This window comes from Bison bison, unplaced genomic scaffold (assembly GCF_000754665.1).
Source record: "Bison bison bison isolate TAMUID 2011002044 unplaced genomic scaffold, Bison_UMD1.0 scf7180017864464, whole genome shotgun sequence".
In the NCBI taxonomy this organism is placed as follows: Eukaryota; Metazoa; Chordata; class Mammalia; order Artiodactyla; family Bovidae; genus Bison; species Bison bison.
In genome coordinates this window covers 5684531-5697870 of record NW_011495025.1, presented here as the reverse complement: position 1 = coordinate 5697870, position 13340 = coordinate 5684531, and the positions used below count along the sequence as shown (strand labels likewise).

The window sequence follows — 13340 nt, the reverse complement described above, 5'->3', positions numbered from 1 at the left end:
GGCGCTGACGTTGGCCGCGGCGGTGACGTCGCGCGGCCCCGCCCTTTCCCCCCGCGGGCCCTTGACTGGCTCCCCATAATCAGCTGATGGTGGGGCCCTCGAACCACACCAGCAGCCTCCTGTTGCTACCCTGCTCTCCCCTGCGCTGTGGGCAACGTCAGGACCCGTTTCCTAGCTACCCTGCTTACCCCCACATCTGCCCGCGCAAATCCCTCCCCCAGTAGAGAGGAGCTGGGGGTGGCGGCAGGTGTACGCGGCAATTTTTCACGAACTGTGTGGACGGGCTTAGCCTTTGCCACTTGACTCCTCTAGCTCACGCAGGTGCTTATATACATCTGCCAGTATATGTGTCTTGGCATTTGTCTCCATCTCTCTGTAGCTGGCGTTGGCATCTTGAGCTTACTCTTGGGGACTCGGCTTTGATCACCTCAAATTTCAGTGAAGTCCTTGCCAGAGAGTAGAGGCCTGGGGGGATCTGTCTCCATTCCACCCACTTAGGGACCTGTGGGAGAACTGAACAGTTTTCAGCCCTTCTCCCCTCGTCCCACCCTCAACAGCCCCTCTTGCCCCTCTCTCAGCCTAGTGGCACATATACTGGTAGCACGGTCTTCTTTCAGTTAGGCGGACCCTGGAAGCAGTTTTGGAGCCATTTGACCAGGAAATGTCTGAAACCCTGGGTATCCTGGAATGTTCGAGAAGGCTCCTCGATAGCTTTGTCCTGTGGGGAGGAATAAAGCTGGAGGAGGGCCAAAGAAAGCAAAGCCTTCTAACGCTGGAGGCCCAGGGTAAGGGGCCCCCTCCCCTGCCTTATCGGAGCTGAGGCGCATGTTTAACAGTGCCGTTTGCTAGGGATGTACTGTCCCACACGTACACACAGGCGTTGTCCCCAAGATATGGTTCAGCATCTGCTCCAAGGGTCTAACTGGTGATTTGTATATGAGAACGGTTAAAAAAAAAAAGCTATCGAATACTAATCTCTTGTTTTCTAACAGTCAAATGAGTAGACATTTTAGTTTCCTGTTTATTAAATCAAAATGAGAGCTTCTTAAATAAGGGTAAGAGCACATTATTTTAGGTATGGAAGCCAAACGATCCTTACAGGACTTATTCAGGAATGTTTTCAAATTAAGCATTACTTATACAAATGCCTTTTTCCCCATTATATTGGGACTTGCCGAAGTATTTACATAAAACACATGAATGTAAGGAAATTAACTGCCCAAGTACATTGGTGTATCTTTTTGGGTCTTGTAAATGTTGGTTAATAATATGCAAAGCATTTAGTGCTGACACTTAGCAAGAAGTGCTAAGTGATATTTTGTTTACAAAATAGTTAAATTGTATTTATTACTCAAAAATAACCTGCAATAATATACTCTTAGAAAAGGACATCTTAATAAGAGCTTTCTTACCCAAAAAAAAAGAAAAGGACATCTTTGTGTCCTTCCTCAAAGAAACTTTACAAACGGTTCAGTATATCTGCAGTAGAAAATATCTTAGTTTTTTTGTACTTGTAGTTCATATTATTCACTTTCTTAATTATGTTTCAGATAATTTACTTTCTGCTTCCCTGTTACCATTCATAATGATGAGATTTTTTGGTTAAGGTTGAAATTTCGATCCTGGCCCTAAATTTGGTGTAATAATGTATCTATATTTAGTTGGCTGATGCTATACATACTTAATATATCACCTGCATGTTCCATGTACCATCTTTTGATGGGTACAGCTACTGTGAGGTTAAGACTGTATTTTCTCATTTTAAAAAATAAGGAACTTAGGTGAAGAAAAAGGAAGTGAAATGCTCTTTTACCTGATTTATCACCTGATTGGCAGAATCAGGGACAGAAGCGAGGCCTTCAAACTCCTGTAATATAGAAGCTATGACACACTTTAAAAAGACAAAACTTAACTCAGACTTCACTCAATCTAACTAACTTGAATTACTTGAAACAACCAGGGTGTACCCATCTTTTAGGATTTTTATGTTCCCATCTTAAAAAATCTTTAAACTTAGTGTTAAGCTAGGCTTTACTGACCAGGGTTCTTGGACTGCTTAATAAATGGAAATTGATAAGAGACTAGATGATAAATTCAAGCAAGGCTTTTTTGGGACTCTTGCTGCAAGCAGAAGGGAGCTAAAACGAGTAACTTCCTTGTTTACTCCCTGTGAGGATAGGGGGGCTGGCACTGGGAAGCTAAGGGTGGGGGAGGGATGGGTTCGGGCCAGAGGGGTGGCTTAGGTGGTCTGCCCACCCCCTTGGTGGTACTGTGTGCAGGAGGCATGTGCAATACCCTGCTTTTGCTCCCGGCTCCTCAAGTTGGCTCCTGGAAGTTGGATTTTTGGTCTTTTTGTATCTTGTTCATAAATTGCCCAGAGAGGCTATGCATGCAGTTATTTTTAGTCCCTTGTTACTTCCTATTTTGTTGTTGGAGGAGAGGTTTGTCCAGATACAAGCACTGCAGCAAAGGGTCCCAGGTCCCACCTGTCTCAAGGCTACTCTTTTTTTTTTTTAAAGCCTGTGTTGAGATATAGTTCATGTGCAACGAATTTTTGCCCTTTTTAGGGTATTTTGACAAACACATAGAGTCATGTAAACACTACATTAATGGAATTGTAGAACAGTGACCTCATCTTCTTCAAATATCCTCACGTTCTTTCCCTTACTGTCAACCCTGGCAACCACTGGTCTGTGATCTGTCTCTGTATCCCTAGAATGTCATATAAGTGGAATAGGTGTGTAGCCTTTTGAGTCTGGCCTTTTTCTCTCAGCATAATGAATTGGAGATTCATCGGTGGCAATGTATACTAGTAGTCTGTTCCTTTTTATTTACTGACTAGTATCCCATTTGAGTTATTTCCAGTTCTTTGTGATTACAAATAATGCTGCTGTGAACATTCAACAGATTCTATGTGAACAAAGGTTTTTATTTCTCTTGAGTAAGTACCTAGAAGTGGAATTGCTGGGTCATATGGTAAATGTAGGTTTAGTTTTATAGGAAGCTTCCACAATGTTTTCCACAGTGGCTGTACTATTTTGCTTTTACAGTGGCAATATGTGAGAGTTGCAGTTGCTCCATACCCTCACCATTTCATATTGTTGAGTTTTGTCCCCTAATCTAAGAGCTGTATGTGAGTCCATAATGATTAATGACATCATCTTCCAGTGTGCTTACGTGTCATTCATATATCTTCTTTGATAAAATGTCTGTTTAGATCTTTTGCTCATTTTCTAAATTGAACTTTTTGTTCTCTTACTAATTTTCTAACATTTTTTATATATTCTGGGTAAAAGTTTTATGTGAGATATGTGTTTTTTAAATATGCTCTTTGGTCTGTGACTTGTCTTTCATTTTTGTAATAGTGTCTTCCAAAAGCAGATATTTAAAATTTTGATAAATCCGTTTTATTAATCTTTTCTTAGTAGATTATGCTTTTGGTGTCATATTTAAGAAATCTTTGCCAAATTCAAGGCCATAAAGATTTGGTCTTAGTTTTCTTCCTGAAGTTTTACAACTTAAATTTTCGCATTTAGACTCTGATCTATATTGAGTTAATTTTTAAATAAGTGTGAGGTATATGGGCTTCTCTGGTGACTCAGACAGTAAAGAATCTGCCTGCAATTTGAGAGACTCAGGTTCGATCCCTGGGTCAGGAAGATCCCCTGGAGAAGGGAATGACTTACCCACTCTAGTATTCTTCCCTGGAGAATTCCATGGACAGAGGAGCCTGGTGGGCTACAGTCTATGGGATCATAAAGAGTAGGACACAGCTGAGTGACTAACATTACTACTACTATAGGGATATATACCTTTTGCATATTGATCTTCTGTTGATATGGTACCATTTCTTGAAAATACTATCCTTTATTCACGGAATTGCTCATTCAATTTGGCAAAAAGTAATTGTCCATATGAGGGCTGCCCTGCAGTTCAGCTGATAAAGAATCCGCCTGCAGTGCAAGACACCCCAGTTTGATTCCTGGGTTGGGAAGGTCCCCTGGAGAAGGGCTTGGCAACCCACTCTAGTCTTCTTGCCTGGAGAATCCCCATGGACAGAGGAGCCTGGCGGGCCACAGTCCATGGGTTACAAAGAGTCAGACATGACTGAGTGGCTCAGCACAGCACTGCACGATTGTCCACATACATGTGGATCCATTTCTGGACTTCGTGTTGCATTGATTTACGTGTCCTTTCACCAGTACCACACTTGTAACTGTGTAAGTCATGAAATGAGGTACTTCAAGTTGGTTAACTCTGTTCTTCTCAAAATTATTTTGCTCTTCTAGTTCCTTTGACTTTCTATGTTTATTTCAGAATTGGTTTGACAAGCATTTTAAAAAACCCTTGGATTCAGACTCTGAAAACAGTTTGCAATGCATATAGTACCTGCTTAGTAAGAATTATGTGTTTAAAAGTTTTAACTCTTGTTATTAAGAGTTGTCTAATTTTGTGGGCTTTATGGACTCTAGCGTATTATTGGGGCTGCCAGTAACACATAGTTGGGAATAGCAAGATGAGCTGTTGTACTGTCATGTCTTTATCTCTGCTTACTGTAATTTCTCACACACCTGTCACATCGGGGGAAAAATAAGAAAGGTGGATGATGGGTGGGCACTTTGGTGAAGTGGTTGGGAGCACAGATCTGTACTCAGACTCTGGCTTCACTTTCTGCCCCTGCCCATTTACTAGATGTTCGTCTTGAATTCAGTTCTCAAATTGGAATAACGATGGCATTAACTTCAAAATGTTTTTTCTTGAGTTTTTGTGTATTTGTTTTTATTGGGCCACAATTCTCATATCATTAAATTTACTCAAAGGGTACTCTTAAGTATCACTGAGACAGTGTGTATCCAAGTACTTACCATTGAGTCAGTTCTTCACATCACGTTGTTCATTAGATTTTTAAAAATATTTATTCATTTGACTGAGCCAGGTCTTAGTTGTGGCATGTGGGATCTTTAGTTGAGGCAAGTGGATTCTAGACGTGGAGAATAATTCTCTTTGGTTCTGTGCTCCAACACCTGTTCTGTTTGCAGCCAGTTAATTCTATTGGCTCATTTCAATGAGGCTGTGGAATTCTGGCAGTCTTTCTTCTTCTTTTTTTTTTTTTAAACCGTCTCTGCCCCTTCAGTGCAAGGTGACAGTGTTCCTGCTTATATAAAATTCTCGTAAAACTTATTGGCCTCCCAGGCAATTCATGGGGGTCCACACCATCAGACAAGAGAGGCCTCCACAGATCTTTCCTGGATAGCCACATCTTTACCCCTGGCTTCTACGGAGATGGTTGACTGGATCCATGAGTCACATGCCTGATCTCTTTAGCAGACCATTGTTCAGCCACATCCTTGGCCTTGTTTTCAGAGCATGCTATCCAGATAGGCTGAGGATTTCCAAACTTTCCAGTTCTGTTTCTTTTTCGCTTAACAATTCCCTCTTTATCTCTTTCCTCTTGCATTTTACTATAAGCAGCAAGAAGAAACCAGGTCACACCTTTAATATTTTGCTCAGAAATATCCTCCGCTAAGTAACCAAGTTTGTCACTTATAAGTGCTACCTTCTATAAAACATTAGAACGTGATTTGGCCAAGTTCTCTGCCACTTTATAACAAGATTGCCTGTTTCCAGTTTCAAAAAAATAATGTGTTCTTCATCTCCGTCTGGGACTTTACCAGAGTGCTTTAACATCCGTATTTCTACCAATATTCTGTTTATGATTTATATGTATTTTCTAAGACAGTAGAAGCTTTCACTGTAGCTCTCCTCTTTTCTTTCTGAGCCTTCACTGGAATCTCCTTTAATGTCCTTATTTCTGTCAATAGTTTCTTCAAGGCAAACTAGGCTTTTTCTATCATGCCCTCAAAATCCTTCCAGCCTCTACTTATTACCTGATTCCAAAGTCACTTTTACATTTTTAGGTATGTGCTATTGTAGTACCCCACTTCTTGGTACCTAAATCTGTCTTGGGGTTCTCCAGACAAAGAGAACTAGTAACACACACACATACACATAAAGATAAAAATTGATTTTAAAGAATCTGTGTGTGTGATTTTGGGGCTGGCAAATCAGAAACCTTCAGAGCAGGAGGGTAGGCTGAAAATTCTGGCAGGAGTTGATGTGACAGTCTTGAGTCAGAAGGCAGTCCGGAGGCCAGATTCCTTCTTTGGAGAACTTTAGTCTTTTAGAGCCTTCAACTGACAGGATGAGGCCATCCACATTATGAAGACTAATCTGCTTTACTCAAAGTCCAAAAGTGAATCACATCCAAAAAATTCCTTCCCAGCAACATCTTGAGTGATGTTTGATCAACAGCTGGGCACGATAGCTAAGCCAAACTGACACATAGAATTAACCATCGCAGGCTGTAATGCAAAATCATGCTGATGGTGCTTTTCTTAGGTAGTTGTACCAGAAAAATGTTACCAACTGTTGACAGAATTCAAAAATGCAGGACATGAGAGCTGCGAGCTCTGGTTTTATTCAGGGACCTTACAGAGGACTGTAGCCCTGGAGACAGTTTGTCAGCTAACTCTGAGCAGTTGCTTGAAAGGGGCAGGGGAGCAGCCAGTACATATGAATTTTTTGGCTGGGAAATACATGGAGTCAGGCATACATCTTAGTGAAAGATTACTGCTAATCATAATCAAAGAAGTGCTTATCTTTATATGGGAAGATGAAAGAATCTGGGGCCATTGAAATTCTTCCTCAAGTATGTATCAAAACTATTGAGGGGTCCATATGTTCAAAACACAAAATGCTCCATTCTGTTTTTTGTCCTAAATTCCTTTCAGTGTGTCCTGTTAGGTCAGTGAGTGAAATAGCAAATGATTTGATCCTTGTAGAACTGAACGGCAGGCAATGTTCTTTGTTTTACCACTACCTCCCTTTAGAACATAAGTTGAACAAGGTTTAGGAGACATTTCATGACCAATTTGTCCCACAGTGCTAAGAAAGTTCATTCCTAGGTCAGGCGAGGATGTTCCTTCCCCTGCATCTATAGAGTTGCACCGTTACAGTTAAATTTGTATAGGACTATTGTTAGCGGAGAAGGCAATGGCACCCCACTCCAGTACTCTTGCCTGGAAAATCCTATGGATGGAGGAGCCTGGTAGGCTGCAGTCCATGGGGGTCACTAAGAGTCGGACACGACTGAGTGACTTCACTTTCACTTTTCACTTTCCTGCATTGGAGAAGGAAATGGCAACCCACTCCAGTGTTCTTGCCTGGAGAATCCCAGGGGCGGGGGAGCCTGGTGGGCTGCCATCTATGGGGTCGCACAGAGTCGGACACGACTGAAAGTGACTTAGCAGCAGCAGCAGCATTGTTGTTAGTTGCTGAGTTGTGGCCAACTTTTGCAACCCCAAGGACTGTAGCTCACCAGGCTCTTTTGTCCATGGAATTTCCCAGGCAAGAATACTGGAATGGGTTGCTTTTCCAGGGGATCTTCTTAACTCAAGGATCAAACCCACATCTCCTGCATTGCAGGCAGATTCTTTACCACTGAGCCACCTGGGAAGCCCTTGTATAGGAATATATACATGATCAGTTGCCTCAAGACGTTGAGCCATCATTAGTTTTCTCAAAGATCTTGTGACACACTGGGTAATGCAAGAAACAATTACCTTATACAGGATTTAAGTAATACAGCTAATAACAATAAGACCACAGTAGAGATTTGTGCATGAGCTCCAAGAACAAAACCAGCTCCTTAGTAGACCACCAAGACTAGGAAGTAGATCACTTAAGGCAGAAATCAGATTCTTCATGTGAGTCATTAAGTGGATAGTATTGGAGGATTCATCTGGTATAAGGATGCAGCACTCAGTTTGAATTACGGCCTGCCTCTTTGAGATGCTGGAAAGATATTGAGGGCCATGTGTTTTATAATACTGCTTTTTTTTCATCATATAGATCTCATAATTCAGTAAGCTCATAGCCTGATTACTGTCATTTAAGGCCTGTTGGGTGAAGGCTTTGATCTGGGTGGTTACATCTTCCAATCCTACTGAAGGCACAGAAATAGCTGCTAAGTGCTCAGACCAGTGAAACACAGATCTTTTGAGCCCAAGGGAATCCTAGGATACATATTAGTATCCATTTTGGCAGAAGCCAAGACCACAAATTAGTGCCACAAAGCCACTGAGTTCCATTAGGTTCAAGTCAGTATTTCTGGTCACCTGACCCAGTCTGTTTCATACTAATTGCTGTATTTAAGGGAAATAATATGTTGGCATTGTTCATAAGGCACTCAGCTTAATTTTCAATTGTTATTTGACTGGTTATCTTTAATATGATTTAATTGTTTTTGACATAGGCAGGCCTTTAAACTTAAATGACTGTAACCCAGTGATAGCTATATAAATCCATCCCATAATTGAGGGAGAGTCTTTTCTAATAAGTGGGAAGTTACGTTCTTTGAAATTTAGCTTATTGTTCTGATTGAGCTTGAGTAACTTTAAAAGGGAATTCATGTTGTGGTCAGGGTCAGAAAAAGTATGATTGATTAGCCAAATGAGGGATTCCCATCTAGTAATATCATTAGTGGCCCTAAAACTTCTTTCTTCTAAAATAAATTTTTCTAAGGGCCATCCAGTTAGAGCCTTGGAGGTAAGAAATCCACCAAAGTAAGCCAGAAGTACTGGACATAGATAAGTGACCACAAGTCTGAAAATTGGATTGATTTTTTAAAATTGTATAGGATTATTCATGATTAAAAAAAAAAATTTGATTCTAATGCAAAGGTCCAAGAAATCAACAAAACACTATAAATGATCATATGGGTCTGGTCTGGCATTTTAATATAGCTGTCTACTCCTGATATTGTCTTCTCGGCCTGGTGTGGATGTAGTTTCTCCTCTGAGTGTTGTTTCAAGGGGATTTTGAGGTCAGGAGCCCCTCTCTATAGACCAGTCTGGTGCATGGCTCTTTTTCAGTGGGAAATGTAAACCTAAGGATCATTTCCCTTAAGTTTCATTGTGTATAAGCTAGTCATGAGTATCTGATGGGGTCTTTTTATGTAGGTTGGAGAGAGTCCTTTGATTGATGTCTTTCCTGTATATAATCTCCTGGTTGTAGGTCATGGGGCATCTATCTTCATGCAAAAATAGATTACTGTGGTAAGCTTCAGAAATAAATTTAGAATGTCATTTTAATAATTCAATTAATCTTACAATAATACAACATATTAACAAGGAGCCATCTAGGAAGTTGAGTCTTAGGCAGTCAATACAAACCACAAAAACAGTTAAGAACACTAGAAATTAATATTCACTGAAATAAATTTTTTCTTTCTAAAATCACCCTCATTTCTCCCAATGATGGCCAAATTAAGATCATATAGGCTCTTTGAAATTGCTTTTGCTGAGTCTCTTCATAAGGAATCTTAGATTGAACATTTAAAAGGTCCCTCAGGCTAGAAAAGCCATGTCGAAGACTAGGCATCAGATTCTGCTTGCAAAATCCACAGATTTAGGCAGGTTCCTCTCCTCTTCAGGTCCACAAAAAATCTTGAGATCCATGCACCTGCCAGGAAGTAGCCGCCCTTATTCACCTGATAAGGCTTCTAGGAATCCTATAAGCAAAGTACTAGGTTGTTTTTCAGAGGGGCTTTATAGTTCCATTAAGTCCACCTCAGGTCTTTGAAGTTGTCTGCTATATCTGATTTTTGTATAGTCTCAAATATGACATCCCATCCAAAGTCATGGTAATATAGCCAGTGTTTCCAATTATCTCCTGTTATAAAGAGAACAGATTCTTATTGAAATTGTGCAAATAATTATATTGCCATGAAAATAAGAATATTCACCAAGAGTTTCCAAATTCTGGAGAAATCAGAGAAGTGATGAATATTTCATTTCTGCTTACAAAGGTATAATTTACCAAACTGCTATAAATCATAATTAGCTTAAGAGGAAAGACAAAAAGTTTCTCAAATCTGGGAAAACAAAACATTAAAAAGAATCAGCAATAATTTTTCAGAGACTTAAAAGTTACAGCCATCCTCGTCAGTTCATTCAGTCTCATGTTACTAATTCTTGATCCTCTGTTTACAGTTTTATGAAGCCATCAGGTTTTCAATTCATGTTCTTTAATTTCTTACCCAGTTAGGTAGTATGATCTGAAAGTTACCAGAAACCTGTGTTTGTCAGAAAATCCTTTCTATAATTCTACTTGGAGATCAAGCATTTTTGTAAAAGCATCAGAATAAAAGAGTAATTGTATATTGATGACAAAAGACTTTCAAAAAGCAGTTAAAGACCTGATGACAATGCATTTGTCAAGGAAATTTGGGCATTTTTATACACTATTACAATATTAAATTTTATTTATTTTAATTTGATTATACTAGCCATGTAATTTAGCATATCAAATAAGCCCAATTAGTTTAATATTTCTCTCAAAGATGTTTCAGGGGCCCTCTGGAGCATCCCGAAGTTATCTATAGGTCAAAAGAACTTCATTTAGAAATCAATATGAGGAATTTTGTCAAAGATATCAAGAGTTTTTAAAACTCTTGTTCAAATAGAATTATAGGTCATTGTGAAACAATACTTACCACTTAACCAAAGTGACAAAGATTCAAAGGCAAATATAGAAAGTTACAACAGATTACTTAAATAGAAAAAACTTCAAAATCTGTTATCAAAATCATACCAATACTCCAAGAAAACCTTGTCCTCTTAACAGGGGGCCAAATTCTAGTTTTGCACCATCTTACCTTTAACATTGTAATTCATTTACTCAACTAAGTTTATTCTTATCAGTTTATTCTTAGCCAGTCCAGACGATGCACAAAACTCTTTTCTCTGTTTCTTTTTACATCATTCTAAGACTTCATTTTTTTACCTTTAGATTTTCCCCTATACTTTCTCTCTCTTTCTTTGAGAAATGGTATTGGAGTATAGTTGATTTACAAGGTTGTATTAGTTTCTGCTGTACAGCAAAGTGAGTCAGTTATACATACATGCAGTCTTTTTTAGATTCTGCTGTCATGTAGGTCATTGTAGAGTATTGAGTAGTTTCCTGTGCTGTACAGTAGGTCCTTATTATTAATAGTTACCTATTTTATATATAGTAGTGTTTATATGTCGATCCCAGTCTCCCAATTTATCCTTCCCACTGGTAACCATAGGTTTGTTTTCTGTGTCTCTGACTCAGTTTCTGTTTTGTAAAAAATTAATTTGTGCCATGTTTTTGGATTCCACATATAAGCAATATCATATGATATTGTCTTTGCCTACTTCACTCAGTATGACAGTCTCTGGGTCCATCCGTGTTGCTGCAGACGACATAATTTCATTCTTTTTGATGACCAAGTAATACTCCACTGTGTGTATATGTCTGTGTGTGTGTGTATACATATCTCACATCTTTTGTCTCTTCTCTGTCAGTGGACATTTAGGTTGCTTCCACGTCCTGACTATTGTAAATAGTGCTGCACTGAGTTACGGTTTTCTCTGATATATACCCAGGAGTGGGGTTGCTGGATCATATGATAGCTCTATTTTTTTTTTTTTTTTTTTAAGAACCTCCATACTCCTTTTTCTCTTTCTCTCTTTTTAACCTCTCTCTAGGACAAATTACTCTCTTTTCCCTTAACAGAATGCATTTCTGTTCCTTATAGCTTGTTTTTTTCCCTTACATACAAAGATGTTTCCCTTATTAATTTTATTAGTTTTAATTACAACTCTTAAAAACTTAATTTCTAGTGAAAACTAAGAAATAAGCAGTTTTAAACTTTTAGCATTCTGTACACTGACAAACTTATGAATACTGGTTGTAATTTCTTAAAAAAAAGTGCTTTCTTACAGAAAATGTCTCCATGTAGCGCCAAGCATATTTATTAATAGTCCTGAATATCTTTATTTTCTCTGTAAAAGGAAATCTATGTTCAGTAATTACGGTTTCGGTATCTAATTTTATTTTGGAATGATTTCGACATTCAATGAACTTTCATCATTTAACATAATTTAGCAAAACTCTAAAGTTTCAAGTAACCAAGTATTTGGAGAAGCTATTTTTCAGTAAATATAACCATAAAAACAAGGGTTCTCTGGTGGCTCAGTAGTAAAGAATCCACCTGCCAATGCAGGAGAGGTGGGTTTAATCCCTAGCTTGGGAAGATCCCTTGGAGAAGGAAATGGCAACTCACTCTAGAATTCTTGCCTTCAAAGTTCCGTGGATGGAGGAGCCTGGCAGGCTACAGCCCATAGGGTTGCAAAGAGTCAGACATGACTTAGCAACCAACAACAGACCATAAAATATAATTATTCTTAAAGCGACCTAAAAACTGTCATCTCATTTACAGTTAATCTACTTATAAAAATTCAATAATACACCAGGTTATTTTTCTTGCTGACAAATTTTATAATGGAAATGAGATCTTAGATGACTTTTAGTAAACCTCGAGTATTACTGTTAATGTTGATTACTTTAAAGAGTCTGTATTAATTAAACTAACAAACTTAAACTAAGTTTAATACTGAATATTAACTTAAAACTGAATATTTACCAGTTCATGTGACCTCTCCTATATTTTTGAGACTTTATATAGGTGCTTCAGATCAGATCAGATCAGTCGCTCAGTCGTGTCCGACTCTTTGCGACCCCATGAATCGCAGCATGCCAGGCCTCCCTGTCCATCACCAACTCCCGGAGTTCACCCAGACTCACGTCCATCGAGTCAATGATGCCATCCAGCCATCTCATCCTCTGTCGTCCCCTTCTCTTGCCCCCAATCCCTCCCAGCATCAGAGTCTTTTCCAATGAGTCAACTCTTCACATGAGGTGGCCAAAGTACTGGAGTTTCAGCTTTAGCATCATTCCTTCCAAAGAAATCCCAGGGCTGATCTCCTTCAGAATGGACTGGTTGGATCTCCTTGCAGTCCAAGGGACTCTCAAGGGTCTTCTCCAACACCACAGTTCAAAAGCATCAATTCTTCAGCGCTCAGCCTTCTTCACAGTCCAACTCTCACATCCATACATGGCCACTGGAAAAACCACAGCCTTGACTAGACGAACCTTTGTTGGCAAAGTAATGTCTCTGCTTTTGAATATGCTATCTAGGTGGTCATAATTTTCCTTCCAAGGAGTAAGCGTCATTTAATTTCATGGCTGCAGTCACCATCTGTAGTGATTTTGGAGCCCCAAAAAATAAAGTCTGACACTGTTTCCACTGTTTCCCCATCTATTTCCCATGAAGTGGTGGGACCAGATGCCATGATCTTCGTTTTCTGAATGTTGAGCTTTAAGCCAACTTTTTCACTCTCCACTTGCACTTTCATCAAGAGGCTTTTTAGTTCCTCTTCACTTTCTGCCATAAGGGTGGTATCATCGGCATA

General features: G+C 39.3%; 1 protein-coding gene across 3 annotated transcripts in view; it reads left to right on the top strand.

Annotated features, from left to right (window-relative positions):
• HERC3 (HECT and RLD domain containing E3 ubiquitin protein ligase 3) overlaps nucleotides 1-13340 on the top strand; it is a 200535-nt gene that overhangs the window by 170128 nt on the left and 17067 nt on the right. The gene's annotated exons all lie outside the window — the stretch shown is intronic.